Below are 16,668 nucleotides of genomic sequence, written 5' to 3'. Positions count from 1 at the left end.
AGCCCCTAATGGTGCGAGGTGCAACGAAATGAAACGATAGTTTTAACTTCAAAATGTATCCACTGACCAGAATCTGAAGCGAATAGTGATGAAAAAATTACTACGAATCCAACATATTCAGTAGACCCAATTCACAATGCCTTTAATACCGGGATGATACCTATCTAAAGGAGTAGTGTAGCAACAGCGGTTCAGAAACAATGGGTGCTGAATCAACATTTTCCCTCGAGGTCATTGTACCCTAGTAGTGTACCTATACGAGTTCTGACCCGAGATCATTGACCCCTAGTATAGTAGTAGTGCAATGCCGATTCGAGGATTTTGCATATGCGTAACCTCACAGTCACCATCTTGGAGGGGCCTACCTCACTTTTAAAGCTAGATGCCCTTCCCGACGCCATCTTGAGTAGTAAGGCAATGGGGATTCTCGCGACGACATCTTGACATCTTCAGTAGTATGGTCATGTCGGTTCACGTAAGAGAGCAAGCATAACATCATGGAGGGGCCTAACCTCACTTTTACGGTTAGGTGCCCTTCCCGACGCCATCTTGTGTAGTAAGGCAATGGGGATTCGCGGGTTTTGCCGACGCCATCTTGAGTAGTAGGGCAGTGGGAGATTCGCATAACAGAGCATGCCTAACCTCATGGAGGGGACTAACTACACAGGGCCTAGTTTTACAGTCAGATGCCCTTCCCATCACCATTTTGGAGGGGCTAACTACACAGGGCACAGTTTTACGGTCAGTTGGCCTTCCCGTCGACTTTCTTATTCTCCCAGTAGAGGGGGCACATATGGCCTAACCTAGTGTTCCGGCCAGATGCCCTTCCCGGCGCCATATCGAAGGGGCCTAACTGTACATGGCCCAGTTTTACGGTCAAATGTCCTTCCCGTCGCCATTTTGTAAGGCCTAACTACACATTCGCCATCCTGGTTCCAATTTTACGCTCAGATGCCCTTCTTGACACGATTTTGAAGTGGCCTAACTATATCGGCACCATCTTGGCTCAGTTTTACGGACATATGCCCTTCTCGTCGCCATTTTGGAGGGGCCTAACTACACAGTCGCCATCCTATGCTCAGTTATACGGTCAGTATGCCCTTCTCTCCTCACAGACAACATTTTGGAGGGGCCTAACTACACAGTCGTCATCTTGGGCCCAGTTTTACGGTCAGATGTCCTTCCCTCCTCCTTATCTGGAACACGACCACGTGCTCTTGTTTTACCAACATTAGCACGTGTCAGATGTAGGTATTGAATAAAAGAGCAAGCCTAACCTCACAGTCGCTATCAATTAAAACAGACAGACCCCGAGCCTGAAGAAATAATCGCATACGAATAAAATCCCTCCCTACTATGTAAACAGGAATCAACCCCGAAATTTTCTAAACCGACGGCTAAAAACCTTTTGAACTCCATTACCCTTAGCGTATGCTTCCTGCTCCACTCCTAATTAATTTCTGCACTGTGAATAGCTGTAGGATGTGAACAATGCAAAAGAATCTAACACAAAATATAAGTATGTTACATTAATATATTTAAAATTAGGCACACAAAATATGTTAATCATTGTAGGTTTTCACTGTGCGGTACTTTTCAAAACAGTTCTCTGGGTGGACACCGGGTTTTGATGATGATGATGATTGTTGTTTAAAGGGGCCTAACACCGAGGTCATCGGCCCCTAATGGTACGAAATGAAACGACAAAGTAAAAGTTCAAAATCATCCACTGACCAAAATAAAAAATGTCCTGAAGAATGAATGAATGAATGAATGAATGAATGAATGAATGAATGAACATGAATTTAAAACAATCAGTGGATCCGACTCAAAAAACTATCATAGTTAATAGTATTACTGACCAAGGGACCACTTCCACAGCACAATCCTGAATCGAGGATGCTTGGTGTCTAAATGGGTACAAAATACACGTCAAATGCCCCTCAGAATGATACTTATCGCCAGTAATGTAGAACCATGGTATCTGTCCTGTTGCGGTACTAATCAAAAGTAGCAGAGACTTGCGGTATTCCACACATTATTGTACTACTCAGGGGTTATGAAATTCGACGTATAATACAGACCTATGTTTTTCCCACTTTGCGGCGCCATTTACAGGCAACGCAAACCTATGGTGTTCATCACATAAGAGTACTAACCACAGGGACCTTCCCCTATCCCGTGGTGTTCCTCATATAGTGGGTACTAATCACAGGCAAGGCAGAACCATGGTAGCTATCATCCCATGGTTCTGCTCATATGGCGGTACTAATCACAGGTACTGCAAAAGCCGACCGCACGGTGGTTCTGTGTGCTACTAATCATAAACCTATTTCGTACCTAATACAGTGGTACTACGCACAAGTAAAAGCGACCCTTGGTGTTCTCCGCGTGGTGGTACTAATCACATGTAGTTTCATGGTTCGAACGCAATCATCCCTTGGTCGCCCCTTTTAGTCGCCTCTCACGACAGTCAGGGGATACCGTGGGTGTATTATTCGTCTGCCTCCCCCACCCACAGGGGGTGTGTGTTTGGTCCGCGAGAGGTATTTTATTTCCCTCAAATCCGCCGGCAAACCGGTTAGGACCCCCCTATCTGCCACCTGGGACGCGCTACGTGGGAGTATCACCTCTCCCCCTGCTACGCCTGCGTAGCAGTTCGTGGACACCGGGTTTTCTCGATCATGTTTTGCAGTAGTAAACTGTTTCCTTTCTACGACCTTTTGTGCTCCTGTTTGAACAGACAGCACAATCTTTATGTTGTTTTCCAGGCAGCTTGTTGATGATGTGCAGTTTACCATTCAAACGTTCTTCAACATCAGAAGTAGATGGCCATCCTCGCTTTTGACCTTTGTTGCATACTTCGCCAACCAACTCGCTGATCACCTGTTTTCGGAAGGTTTTGTGTGACGGAATCTCCATGAGATTCGTGGTGCAGTAATCTTTATGGAGCAAAAATCTGTTGACTATTTCCACTTCCAATAGCAGAGGTACAATTTCCGCCACCATTTCAAGCGTTTCACTTCAAAAGCGTAGCTTGATCTCTGGTGGTCCGAGCGATCAACGCCTCCCATATGTGACGTGTAGTCAACAATTACGTTTGATTTCTCAAATTTTCTAGTTGTTCAACACAGTTTCTCTTCTTTCTGACAATAACTGAGGTTGAATTGTTTACAGATGTTGAAAGTATCAGTACTGTGCGCTTGTCATGCCATCCCAGAACCATCATTGTGTCTGTGCGTAAGCACTTAACTTCATGCTTCTTTAGGCGCAGATTTTTCTTCCGGATCCCATTTGGCAAGTGCTTGCGATTCGGTTGAATTGTTCCAGTGATATGGATCTTTTGCGTCAGCAATTCATCAGCCAGAGTAACACCTGTATAGAGACGATCAGTGTAGACATGGTACCCAGACTGACCTGTTGCACTTGTAACATTAGCAACTAACTGAAGAACAATTCTTTCTGTGAAAGCCAAGTCCGGTCGAATCAAAGATTCTGTAGTTACAGAACCGTACTAAGGGATAAGACTACACACATATCCATTTGTAGAATCGGATATTACGTAAACTCTGAGTCCCCATTTAGTAGGCTTCTGCGGACTGAACACACGGCCTCTGAATGACACTGTTGATTCATCAGCTGCTAGATATTTATGTGGTGCATAAACTTCCAAGAACTTTTCACTGATATAGTCCAAAACGTACTTGACTTTGCTAATTCGAGACCTAACTTGAGGATTCAAATGGATTGCTGAATCTGGAGCAGAAACATTAAGAGCTCAAAATATCTAAAAAAAAATCTTTTGCGGCTAAAAAAGTCTACAAAAAACTGGACGATTTTAACCAACCTCTTGAAAAGAAATCCTGCATTCTGTCGTTTTTCTGCATTACCATAATCAGTAAAACTCCATAGAAAGCCTTCATTTCGTTTACAGTAACATCAGTCCAACTCCACCAATCCGAATGCCTTAAAAGTGGTGTCACTTTCTGAATTTTGACTGTAGCATATCTGTTGATCTCGTCGGCAATTTGCTTGAATAACTCGTCACTAAAATAAGTGGAAAAAATCCGTGAGATGTTGAGGGATTGTTCCTACCTGACGCTTTGTTTCATTGAATGAGAATGCAGGTAAATCAGGATCGCCAGCTTTCCACTCGCGCCATGGGTATGGAGGATCATCACCAACCGGTTTCATTATCACTATCACTTTGTTCACTTTCACTTACATTATTCACTAATAAATCATCCAAGTCAGTTGTTGGTTCATCATCGTCACTATCACTGTCCACTAAGTGTTCTAAAATATCCAGCTCCGTGAGTTAAGACGAATCAGAAGCCATGTTTACATTCAAACATCTGTGAACTTACATAAACATTCGAGAATAACAGAGCTTAAAAAAAGTTACCACAATTCCAGCGAACTATTGTAAATAGGAAAACATGCTCTCTCAGAGACCGTTAGATAGCTCTACAATACCAGAACACGGCACAACGTCATACGAGCGCTGAAAGTACGAGATATTGTCATGTCGAGTGGAGCTCGACATCGGAGCGCAAGTCTAATATATTAATGTCGAACCGCACTCGACATAGGAGTGCAAAAGGTTAAACGTTGACCAATCAGCTAATGTGATGAACAATAATGTACATCTACTATTACGGTTTTCGAACAAACGAAATCATAATTTTGTTATTAATTATCAACACAATTGAAGAGTTATCTGTGTCGTTCCCGGTCTAGATGGCAAAGAATAACGGTTGAGAGGATCTGTCATGCTGACTACACATCTCCACGTAATCTGTCGACATGGTTATGCATGTTTAGACTTGTTCGTTATCAAGGTCACACTCTAGCAAACTCAAGCCTTTATAGATGGTATGAGTGTATATATTTTTTTGTTAGTGGCTTTACGTCGCACCGACATAGATAAATCTTATGGCGACGATGAGTTAGGAAAGGCCTAGGAGTTGGAAGGAAGCGGCCATGGCCTTAATTAAGGTACAGCCCCAGCATTTGCCTGGTGTGAAAATAAGAAAACCACGGAAAACCATCTTCAGGGCTGCCGGCAGTGGAATTCGAACCCACTATCTCCCGGATGCAAGCTCACAGCCGCGCGCCCCTAACCGCACGGCCAACTCGCCAGGTGTAAATATTTTCGATAGGTGTGAGGAGGCAAAGGGAATACAATAAGTAGGACATTTCAAATTTAATGAAATATTCATTGTGTAATTAGTTACAAAATTAAACAAACTATTACCGGTTATACAACAGTCTTGGTTATGCTGCCGACAAAATTGCTGTACTGCTTTTCAGCTTGCTGCGAAGAGGTAGCATGCTTCCTAAATTGTAATGTCCCCTGCAATATTCAAATTAAACGAAACATTTAACGTTTATGAAATTATTTTTTAAATATATTATACAAAGAAGTTAATGCAGTTCTTACCTTGTTGTTATTCATAAGTTTTGTTCCTTTCTGAATCATTATCAGGTACTGTAATGAAGGAAAAAATTCATCCGTACACTGTGTCAGCTTACAGTCTTCGGATTAGGCCCATCCCAATCATCCGAACGATTTTTGCCTCGATGCTTGAAATGTCGTCGACAGGGTCTGCATAAAGCTACATCGATTGGCATCTTACCGTGGATAGGAAGGATGTCACAAAAAGCATCTACGAAAAAAGCAGCGGACGTAGATAAAAATCCTGGTGGTAAACAATGAATCGGATATTTTGGCATCTTATACACTGGCTGACATAGCAAATGCAACACCAAGAAGGAGTGGTCAGAACTTTATGCCAATTGCAGGGTAGACTGACGTCACTGAGGTGTGCTCATGATGTGAAATGCGCCGCTGTGCTGCGCACGTAGCGAACGATAAATGGGACACGGCGTTGGCGAATGGCCCACTTCGTACCGTGATTTCTCAGCCGACAGTCATTGTAGAACGTGTTGTCGTGTGCCACAGGACACGTGTATAGCTAAGAATGCCAGGCCGCCGTCAACGGAGGCATTTCCAGCAGACAGACGACTTTACGAGGGGTATGGTGATCGGGCTGAGAAGGGCAGGTTGGTCGCTTCGTCAAATCGCAGCCGATACCCATAGGGATGTGTCCACGGTGCAGCGCCTGTGGCGAAGATGGTTGGCGCAGGGTCATGTGGCACGTGCGAGGGGTCCAGGCGCAGCCCGAGTGACGTTAGCATGCGAGGATCGGCGCATCCGCCGCCAAGCGGTGGCAGCCCCGCACGCCACGTCAACCGCCATTCTTCAGCATGTGCAAGACACCCTGGCTGTTCCAATATCGACCAGAACAATTTCCCGTCGATTGGTTGAAGGAGGCCTGCACTCCCAGCGTCCGCTCAGAAGACTACCATTGACTCCACAGCATAGACGTGCACGCCTGGCATGGTGCCGGGCTAGAGCGACTTGGATGAGGGAATGGCGGAACGTCGTGTTCTCCGATGAGTCACGCTTCTGTTCTGTCAGTGATAGTCACCGCAGACGAGTGTGGCGTCGGCGTGGAGAAAGGTCAAATCCGGCAGTAACTGTGGAGCGCCCTACCGCTAGACAACGCGGCATCATGGTTTGGGGCGCTATTGCGTATGATTCCACGTCAGCTCTAGTGCGTATTCAAGGCACGTTAAATGCCCACCGCTACGTGCAGCATGTGCTGCGGCCGGTGGTACTCCCGTACCTTCAGGGGCTGCCCAATGCTCTGTTTCAGCAGGATAATGCCCGCCCACACACTGCTCGCATCTCCCAACAGGCTCTACGAGGTGTACAGATGCTTCCGTGGCCAGCGTACTCTCCGGATCTCTCACCAATCGAACACGTGTGGGATCTCATTGGACGCCGTTTGCAAACTCTGCCCCAGCCTCGTACGGACGACCAACTGTGGCAAATGGTTGACAGAGAATGGAGAACCATCCCTCAGGACACCATCCGCACTCTTATTGACTCTGTACCTCGACGTGTTTCTGCGTGCATCGCCGCTCGCGGTGGTCCTACATCCTACCGAGTCGATGCTGTGCGCATTGTGTAACCTGCATATCGGTTTGAAATAAACATCAATTATTCGTCCGTGTCGTCTCTGTTTTTTTCCCAACTTTCATCCCTTTCGAACCACTCCTTCTTGGTGTTGCATTTGCTCTGTCAGTCAGTGTATAAAGTTCTATGTTTATAGAACATCTTAATAGCCTTAATTACTTGTATGAGATAATTAAGACGTTGGGTATTAGTTACGCTGGTAGGCGAACAGGATCCACATTCACAGTTTTGTTTATTATCGAGACGATTGTCTCTAACCGTGTAGTCTTTTTCTTATTTCTGTTCCATAGTATACGATGTAGAAGCACATACTAATGTTTATGATAAAGGGCTATCCATATCTATAGTCTTGTAACAATATTCGTTAGGGGATGGTAAGATCATTCATATGAATAGTACCGGGCGGTACACCTCTACGACGCAAGTTCAAATCTTGCGCCAATTGAAACTCCTCTACAGGAGAAGCTCTGAACTTTAAAAAAGGAATCAACTCTACTGGTTATCAGAAGATGTCACTGTGTGTTTTAGATTTGCTTTTGTTTTTCATTGATCAAGAAGTGTGGACATTCTCTAACAGATGTCTCTACCAAAAACTATGATAACGCACTCTGGTGTAAAGGAATGAACATTCTTGGAGAAATGTTGTATTCATAAGTTTTGTCTTTACTAAATTTTGTTCTGTGGTTTGTGGGTTGGCAACATTAATCCTTTCCTTCCCCCTGTTTTGAATTTAGCCAATCAGTAATTTCTGTAATTAATTTTCCTCCAACCATTTCCATATGTAACCCTTAGTCAACCAATAAAAATTGAGTGGGTGTGTCTACTCATTCCTGAAAGGTCTCGAATTTTCCACGAGGGTATAAAGCTGCTGATTTTCTTGTCTCCGGGCCACTCGTGTGACATCTAATTCAGTGTGTGAATATGTAGCAGGGGGGCGGGAAGCGCCTCTTTCTTCAGTCAGCAGCTCTTCAACAAGGTAATGGCCTTTTAACATCTTTATTTCTTGCTAGCTCAGCAGTTTAACTCTCGGGGAAGGTTCGAAACCTTTAATATGTAAATTATTAAACATGTAAACCCTTTTCCTGGTAAGCTTTAGTTTTCTTGAACTTTAATTCGGGGATAGAGAGTGATTTAACCTCTCGAGCTCCCCTTCATTTGAAATTGAGGCGACTACGTTTTCGTGACCGTTTCTTCTCTTCCCTAATGTATTAAAGTTTCGCATACGAGTCACCTCCCTAGCTTGGGATTAGCCCCTGTGTATCGGCCTAGCGCCACTTAGGTTTTAAAATGTGTATTTAGGAGTGCAAGTTCACGCCTCCAGTCCTTTCTGTACTTTGGGCCAGTAACTTAACCTGGTGTTTTATTTTTCTTCTTCTTCATGCGAAGGCCCTGTAGGTTGGGTACAAATACCCCTGTTTCTTTGTAAGTGTGCCTTGAGGGCAGTTAGAAGTAAAGTTTGTTGTGACCTTTGATAGGCTTGTAAAATTGAGAGCAGGTCAGCTCTTTCTGGTATTTTGGATGGTGCCTCTAGGAGGCTTGACATTACTAAGCGGGAGCAAGAGCTCCATGTAATTAAGGGTTTTCTGCCTTTTGGTATTTGTGGTTTGAGCTGAGAGCTCAGACTTTGGGGCTCGTAGCCCAGAATTTGTAAAGTTGCATTGTACCTGATTGTTCTCTGTTATTTCACCTAGTGAGAATTGTTAACCGTTGTTATCTGTTGAAAATATAAACTTTATTTAAATTTTAAATTCATCTTTAAGACTTGTAGTTAGACCCATTCCAGCCCGCACCTTCTTTCACCTCTGCCTTCCACGGATAACTCCGTAACATGAATAATAAGACAATAGCCTGTTGTGTTAGCAGGAATGTTTTCAGATGCTTCAAATTCTAAACGAATATCGACAGGAGATTATTTGATAGATTCTTCATGATAAGAGCAGTCTATAACTACAATCAGTGATTTATTTTTAAATTCTTTAGGCGAAAATAACGGACGATCTTCTTTCTGATAATACGATGATTGGAATTTACGAAACATGTCATAGAGCAACCCATATTTATTTTTCTCACAATTAATGTCTATGCTTTCATATTGATACGTAATTCCGTTGAGATATAGTCTAATATTTCGTAATTTAGAGTGATCAAACTGTGAGCTATCTTTTTCATGGTTGAATTTACTATCAGTTTGAAATCCAAAAATAATACACAAAGGCTTTTCAGTAAAACGTGACGTTTCAACATCCCAGCTATACTTGTTTGTAAATGGTAACACTGGATATTCATGCAGCTCCCAACTTCGAAAACGTATAGGTAATATGTACCATTTTCTACAATCTTGAGCAATCGAAGTTCTTCTCAATCTATTAATGTTACATGTGGAATCCTCCACAATGTACGATGAAGTGTAAATTTCGAGTCTACTGGTGTTTCTGCTGCTGTAAGAGAATTGTAATCACTTCGATCACGGATCAGAATTAGTTCTTGTTTTGCGTTGATTATAATACGTCTCAAGTCTTCCGCTTAACTTTGGGACACTAGTGTATAACAGCTAACAGCTTGTACCCGCATCCGATGTCGCAGGACTTCTGTCCACTCCATCGTGTTTCCTGCACCACACAGGCATCGATCGGTCTCCTTTCGAGAGCGCTTGACTTTTACCGCCCGCCGACGTTTGTGTGAAGCAAGAAGGGTTGTTTGGGTTAGCTTGTTTAGCCGTCGCCTCCCGTGCGACGGTAACCCTTTCATACATTTCACGTTGACCGGCCCATGCCAACGCGCTAGCCTTCGTACTAAATCCGAAAGACGTCATTCCATAAGATTGTGATTGAGAGTTTTTACGGTCCGCTTGTCGCATAGCATGTCACCAAGCATTTCAGAGCTGCTGCCAGTACCTCCCTAGGTGTTCGGAGTTGAGGCCAGGCATTTCCTCCTACCTCAAAGCGGTATGGTTTTACCGCCAAACCTCGGCTATAATAATAATAATAATAATAATAATAATAATAATAATAATAATAATAATAATAATAATAATAATAATTGTACCAGGCGGTACACCTCCACGCCGCTAATTCAAATATTGCGCCAGTTGAAACTCCTCTACAGGAGAACGCCTGAACTTTAACAAACTGTACTAATTCAAAGGTTTCTTGGAAGATGTCACTACCGTAAATTTTGAAGTGTTCTGAACTGTGTCTATTTCGATTTGTGTTTGTTTGCTCCATATCAAGAAATTTGAACATTCTCTAACAGATGTCTCTACCAAAACTAATATCGCACTCTGGTGTAAAAGAATGTACCTTCCTGAAGAAATTTTGTATTCATAAGTTTTGTCTTAACTAAATTTTGTTCTGTCAGTTGTAGGTTGGCAATATAATCCTTTCTTTCCGCCTGTTTTGAATGTAGCCAAAAAGAAATTTCTGTAATTAATTTTCCACCAATAAGGTCTTTCTTCTTCGTCTGGTGTATTAGTTTTTGCTGTTATCCAATAAAATTTTGTGGGCGGGTTGTAATCATTCATGAAACGTCTCAAATTTTCCGCGAGGATATATAAACTGCTGATTTTCTGGTCTCCTCGCCACTTCAGTAACATCTCTCCTAGTGTGATTATGTAGCAGGGGGCGGGAAGCGCCTCTTTCTTCGGGCAGCAGTTCATCCATAAGGTAATGGCCATTTAATAACTTCATTTCTCGCTAGCTCAGCAGTTTAACCCTCGGGGCAGGTTCGAAACTTTTCTCATGTAACCTATCTTTAAAATGTAATAGACACTTGGTAAAACTTCGTCTCTTTAACTATAAATTGGGATAGAGAGTGCTAAACCCTCTCGAGCTCCCACTCCTATTGTTCTGAGGTGACTTTGTTTTCACAACCGTTTCTTCCTCTCTTAATGTAATAAAGTCTTCTTATACAAGTCACCTCTTTAGTATGGGATTAGCCCTTGTGTATGCGGCCTAGTGCCAAGTAGGTTTTAAAAGTGCATTAGGGGTGCAAGTTACGCCTCCAGTCAAGTTGGTATTTTGGTCCATGTAATTAACCTGCTTCTTTACTGAATAGGCCCAGTAGGTTGGGTATTTATTACCCCTGTTCTTGGTATGCCTTGAGGGCGGTTTGAAGTATAGTTTATTGTGGCCTTTGATGGGCTTGAACCTTGAAAGCGGGTTTGCTCTTTCTTAAATTTGGTTTCTGTGTGCCTCGAGGAGGCTTAATATGGTAATCAGGAGCCAGTGCTCCTTGGCATGATTGGGGTTTTCTGCCCCTTTGTTTGAACTTGGTATATAGATAAAGTTGGGCTTATAGCTCATGGTTCGTGAGTGTCGGGCTCGAAGCCCAAATTCTGTAATAAACTAAAATTGTACTTTCTTAATTTGTTGATTTGCTACTTGGTACCTGTTATATTCTGTTACTTATTTATCTTGAAAAGAAAATATAACCTTTGTTAAAGTTTTAAATTAACTTTAATTTCGTAAGTTGAGACCTATTCCACCCAGCACCTTCTGTCACCTCTACTGTTCCACAGATACCTCGGAATAATAATAATAATAATAATAATAATAATAATAATAATAATAATAATAATAATAATAATCTCCTTAAAAGCTACGCCTTGTCCCTGCAAACAATGATATTTTTTTCTCTGCAATCCGTTTCATATGTGTGTAACCTTGGCCTCCCATAATCTCCTCTACCACTTCTAGGATCTTCTTGCATTGTTTCCCTCTGCCCTTTTTACCCAGTACCTTGCCCTTAAATATATATTGCAGGAAATGGTTGTGCCGGAGATAACCAAATACCGATGTATTCCTCTTCACTACTGCTGCCAGAAGAGGCCTCGTAGTCTTTATTTCTTTAAGCGCTTCATCGTTGGTCTTAATAACAATAACAATAATAATGATAATAATACAGTAACTGTACCGAAGGTATACCTTCCTCGGCCACTTAGACCGCGCGCCTTCTACAAGGCCATCTATGTAAACAAAGTTGAACTGGTGTACTACAAGGTACTTCGGTATTCAACTGTTGGATGTCTCTATCTTCGGTTTAATTGCTCCCTCTAGCGGGACGAACTCTAATTATTTTTGTTACGGAGTTATCCGTGGAAGGCAGAGGTGAAAGAAGGTGTGGGCTGGAATGGGTCTAACTACAAGGTCGAAAGGTTAATTAAAATTTAAATAAAGGTTATATTTTCAATAGACATCAAGATTTAACAAACTTTCACTAGGTGAAATAACCATAAAAAAACACAGGTACTATGATAATTTTACAAGCGAAAACACACGTTTTAGGGGATCATTACAAGATCTGGGCTACGAGCCCCAAGATCAATAATTCCTGAGCTCTCAGCACACAACCACAATTTACCAAAGGGCAGAAAACCCCTAATTACATGGAGCACTTGCTCCCACCTAGTAGTGTCAAGCCTCCTAGAGGCACCTTTCAAAATACCAGAAAGAGCTGACCCGCTGTCAATCCTTCAAGCCTATTAAAGGCAATACCAGACTTTACACATAATTGCCATCAAGGCACAACTTACAAGAATTAAACAAGGGTATCTCGTACCCAGCCTACAAGGCCTTAAAAGAAAAGTAATAGGTTAATTAAATGGCCCAAAATACCAAGATGAATGGAGGCGTTCCTTGCACTCCTACATGAAAATAAAACCTAAGGGGCACTAGGCCGATGTTACAGGGGCTATTTCCAAACTAGGGAGGTGACTCGTATAAGAAAATTTTAATACATTAAGAGTAGAAAATCGGTTATGAAAACGTAATCACCTCAACTCAAAATGAAGGGGAGCTCGAGAGGATAAAGCACTCTCTACCCCCGATTTACAGTAAAATAATAAGAAACTTTTACATAAGCCGGCACTAAGTTACATGTTTCGAAAGGCAGGTTACATTGAAAAGGATTCGGACCTTCCCCGAGGGCTAAACTACTGAGCTAGCAAGAAATAAAGATGTTAAAAGGCCATTACCCTGTAGAAGATCTGCTGGCGGATGAAAGAGGCGCTTCCCGCCTCCTGCTATACTTCCATACACTAAGCTAGATGTTGTATGAGTGGCCGAGAGCCAGGAAAATCAGCAGTTTTTATACTCTCGGGGAAGATTCGAGACCTTTCATGAATGATTAAGACACACCCACAGTCGTTTATGGGGTAGCTTAAGTTACACATCAACATTGGGGAAGAAAGACGCCATTGGCTGAAAATTAATGACAGAAATTTACGATTGGCTAATTTCAAAACTGGCGGAAAGAAAGATTAATATTGCCAACCCACAAATGAAAGAACGAAATTTAGTAAAGAACAAACTTATGAATACAAAATATCTTCAAGAAAAGTTCCTTCACTTCGCACCAGGGTGCCTGATCATAGTTTTTGGTAGAGACATCTGTGAGAGAATGTCCACACTTCTTGATTATTAGTAAAAAAAAACAATTCGAAATGAACACAGTGACATCTTCTGATACACGGCTGAATTAATTCAGTTTTAAAGTTCAGAGTTTCATCAGTAGAGGAGTACTTTAAGGCGGAAAATTCAAATGTGCGGCGTATAGGTGTACTAACCGGTACAATTTTGAAAAGGAATGTTTATTTTTGCAGTTGGTAAACCTTAGGTATTGATATTGGGTTTTTTTAAGTATCAAAGTCGTAAACACTTCAGCTGATTCCTTCTACAATAGTAATCAATCTATCAGAAACGTGTAAATATTTTCTCTAGTCAATTAAAATTGGGGATGTGTACAGGAATCCAACCTATCAGTAAAGAGTTCTGAAAGTTTCCCTTTAAAAATACTATAAAAGGTGGGCGCTTTAGGGCTGTATTGTCTGAATTACTCCAGTGTGAGGAGGGTGTATTGACGTGAACCAGGAGGCAGGGGCGCGGCCTTCATGAGGAAGTCTCAGCGACTCAAGGTAATGGCAAAATTTTCATAAACATCCTGCGGATAGTTTGAGGGGGAAATTTAAACCTCTTTTATTTAATGTGCATGTCTTAATTCGGTAGTTTAAATGTAGAATTGCCGGGCTGAGTGGGTCAGACGGTTAAGGCGCTGGCGTTCTGATCCCAACTTGGCAGGTTCGATCCTGGCTCAGTCCGGTGGTATTTGAAGGTGCTCAAAAAAGTCAGCCTCGTGTCGGTAGATTTACTGGCACGTAAAAGAACTCCTGCGGGAATATGATGATGATGATTGTTGTTTAAAGGGGCCTAACATCTAGGTCATCGGCCCCTAATGGTACGAAATGAGACGAAATGGAATGACATATTAAAAATCTAAAATGATGATGATGATGCTTGTTGTTTAAAGGGGCCTAACATCGAAGGTCATCGGCCCCTAATGGAATGTGATAAACGACATGAGAAATGATGTTAAAATTTTAAAAACATATCCACTGACTAGAGTTTAAAAAATGATGGAGAAAAATGAGGGTGAGATTAAAACAATCAGTGGATCTAATACGCAATGCCTTATTTTCTAATAAAATAAGAGAAATTACAGGAAAACAAAAGAATAAGGCATTGCCTGGTAGTACATAATTTACGAGAGACGTTAAAATAACACATTAAAATACGCAAAACAAACTAAAATTAAGTCAATAGGATAAAAGCGAAAGTGACACAAAACACACTAGGACAAAGGACAGCATTACACACGAGAAAACAGTCCACTATCCCTCATAAAGCGGATGACGAGGTCTGCTGACTGCTCGTCATCACGCAAGATAAGGGAGATAGTACTCGGAAGGTTAAGACTACGGCGCAGATCGACCAGGTCCACACACTCCGTAAGGATGTGCACCACGGTAAGGTGGTCGCCGCAGGTACACACCGGAGGGGGTTCTCCTTTCAAAAGATGCGAGTGAGTCAAGATACCGTGGCCGATCCGAAGGCGACATAATACCACGGCTTCCCTCCGCGAAGCCCGAAGGGAAGTCCTCCATACCTTCGTTGTTCCTTTTATCGCTCTCAGCTTATTGGGAAGTGGAATGGCCTGCCACTCCATCTCCCAATGGGACATAACAAGATGTCTCAGCTGGGAGCGAATATCACTTACTGGAACCTGGAAAGGCAACGTGGGCAGTGTAACTGCCTCCTTGGCAGCCTGATCTACTAACTCGTTTCCCTCTATGCCCATGTGGCTTGGGAGCCACAGAAATGTGATTCTGGTGCCAGCATCCCAACACCCGGCCAGCAGGTCCTGGATTAGCTGCACCAGAGGGTGCCGAGGGAAACAGGTATCTATAGACTGGAGCGAACTCAAGGAGTCGGTACACAGAAGAAAGTGTCGGCGCTCATTGTACAGTGCGTACCGCAGAGCCTCATAGATAGCATAGAGCTCTGCTGTGTACACACTACAGGTTGCCGGAAGAGCAAAAAGGAACCTATCATTGTTAACAACGAACGCACAGCCCACCTTCGTATCTGACCTTGAACCATCCGTGTAGACGACGACTGAACCTGGATAGCGGCCAACAACGGACAGGAAGAGCCTCCGATAAATCGAAGGGTCCGTGTTTTCCTTTGGACCAGTGTGCAGATCCAGGATTACTTCAGGTCGTCGTACGACCCACGGAGGTACCCCACTTGGTTGTCTGACAAGGCAAGGAACCGAAGGTACGTCAAACAATTCGGAAATGTTATCCAAGCGTATCCCAACCGGCCGCGTCGCTCGAGGACGAGCAGCGTACAGCAAACGGTTGCCATTGTTGAACACGCAAGGATAGCTGGGATGAAGTGGCATCTGTCGCAAATTTGCAGCATATGTAAGTAGAAGTTGCTGGCGCCTCAGGTGTAAAGGCGGCACACCAGACTCAGCGAGCAGGCTAGCGATGGGGCTTGTACGAAAAGCTCCCGTCGCCAACCTAACCCCGCTGTGGTGGATACTGTTCAGCTTCGCAAGAACGCTTGGTCTTGCGGAGCCATATGCTGCACTGCCGTAGTCTAACCGGGATAAAATGTGTGCCCGATAGAATCGCAGGAGCACCGCGCGGTCAGCCCCCCAAGAAGTGCTGCTAAGAAACTTAAGGATATTAAGCTTCCTAGTGCATTGCACTTTTAACTGCCGCACGTGTGGCTCCCACGATAATTTACTGTCAAAAAGGAGCCCAAGAAATCGGTAGGTGTCAACAACTGGAAGAACGACATTACCTAGATAAAGCTCAGGATGAGGGTGAAGTGTACGTTGACGACAAAAGTGGACAACGGAGGTCTTTGCGGCAGAAAACCGAAAGCCATGTTCTAAGGTCCACTTCTCCACCCTCCTAATAGCTTGCTGTAACTGTCGCTCTGCGACTGCCATACTGCACGAGCTATAGTGCAGAGCAAAATCATCCACATATAGGGACGGTATGACGGCTGGACCAGCAGCCGCGACAATACCGTTTATGGCAATCGCGAACAGAGTGACACTAAGAACCGATCCCTGTGGTACTCCATTTTCTTGAACGTGGTATTGCGAATATGTCCTCCCTACTCGGACACGGAATAGACGGAGGGACAAAAAATTCGCAATAAATACCGGCAAGTTACCTCGGAATCTCCATTGATGCAGGACTGAAAGGATGCCATATCGCCAGGTGGTGTCGTAGGCCTTCTCCAAGTCAAAGAAGACAGCTACCAAGTGCTGTT

This window comes from Anabrus simplex, chromosome 4, assembly GCF_040414725.1.
Source record: "Anabrus simplex isolate iqAnaSimp1 chromosome 4, ASM4041472v1, whole genome shotgun sequence".
In the NCBI taxonomy this organism is placed as follows: Eukaryota; Metazoa; Arthropoda; class Insecta; order Orthoptera; family Tettigoniidae; genus Anabrus; species Anabrus simplex.
Note: the sequence above shows the minus strand (reverse complement) of the source record.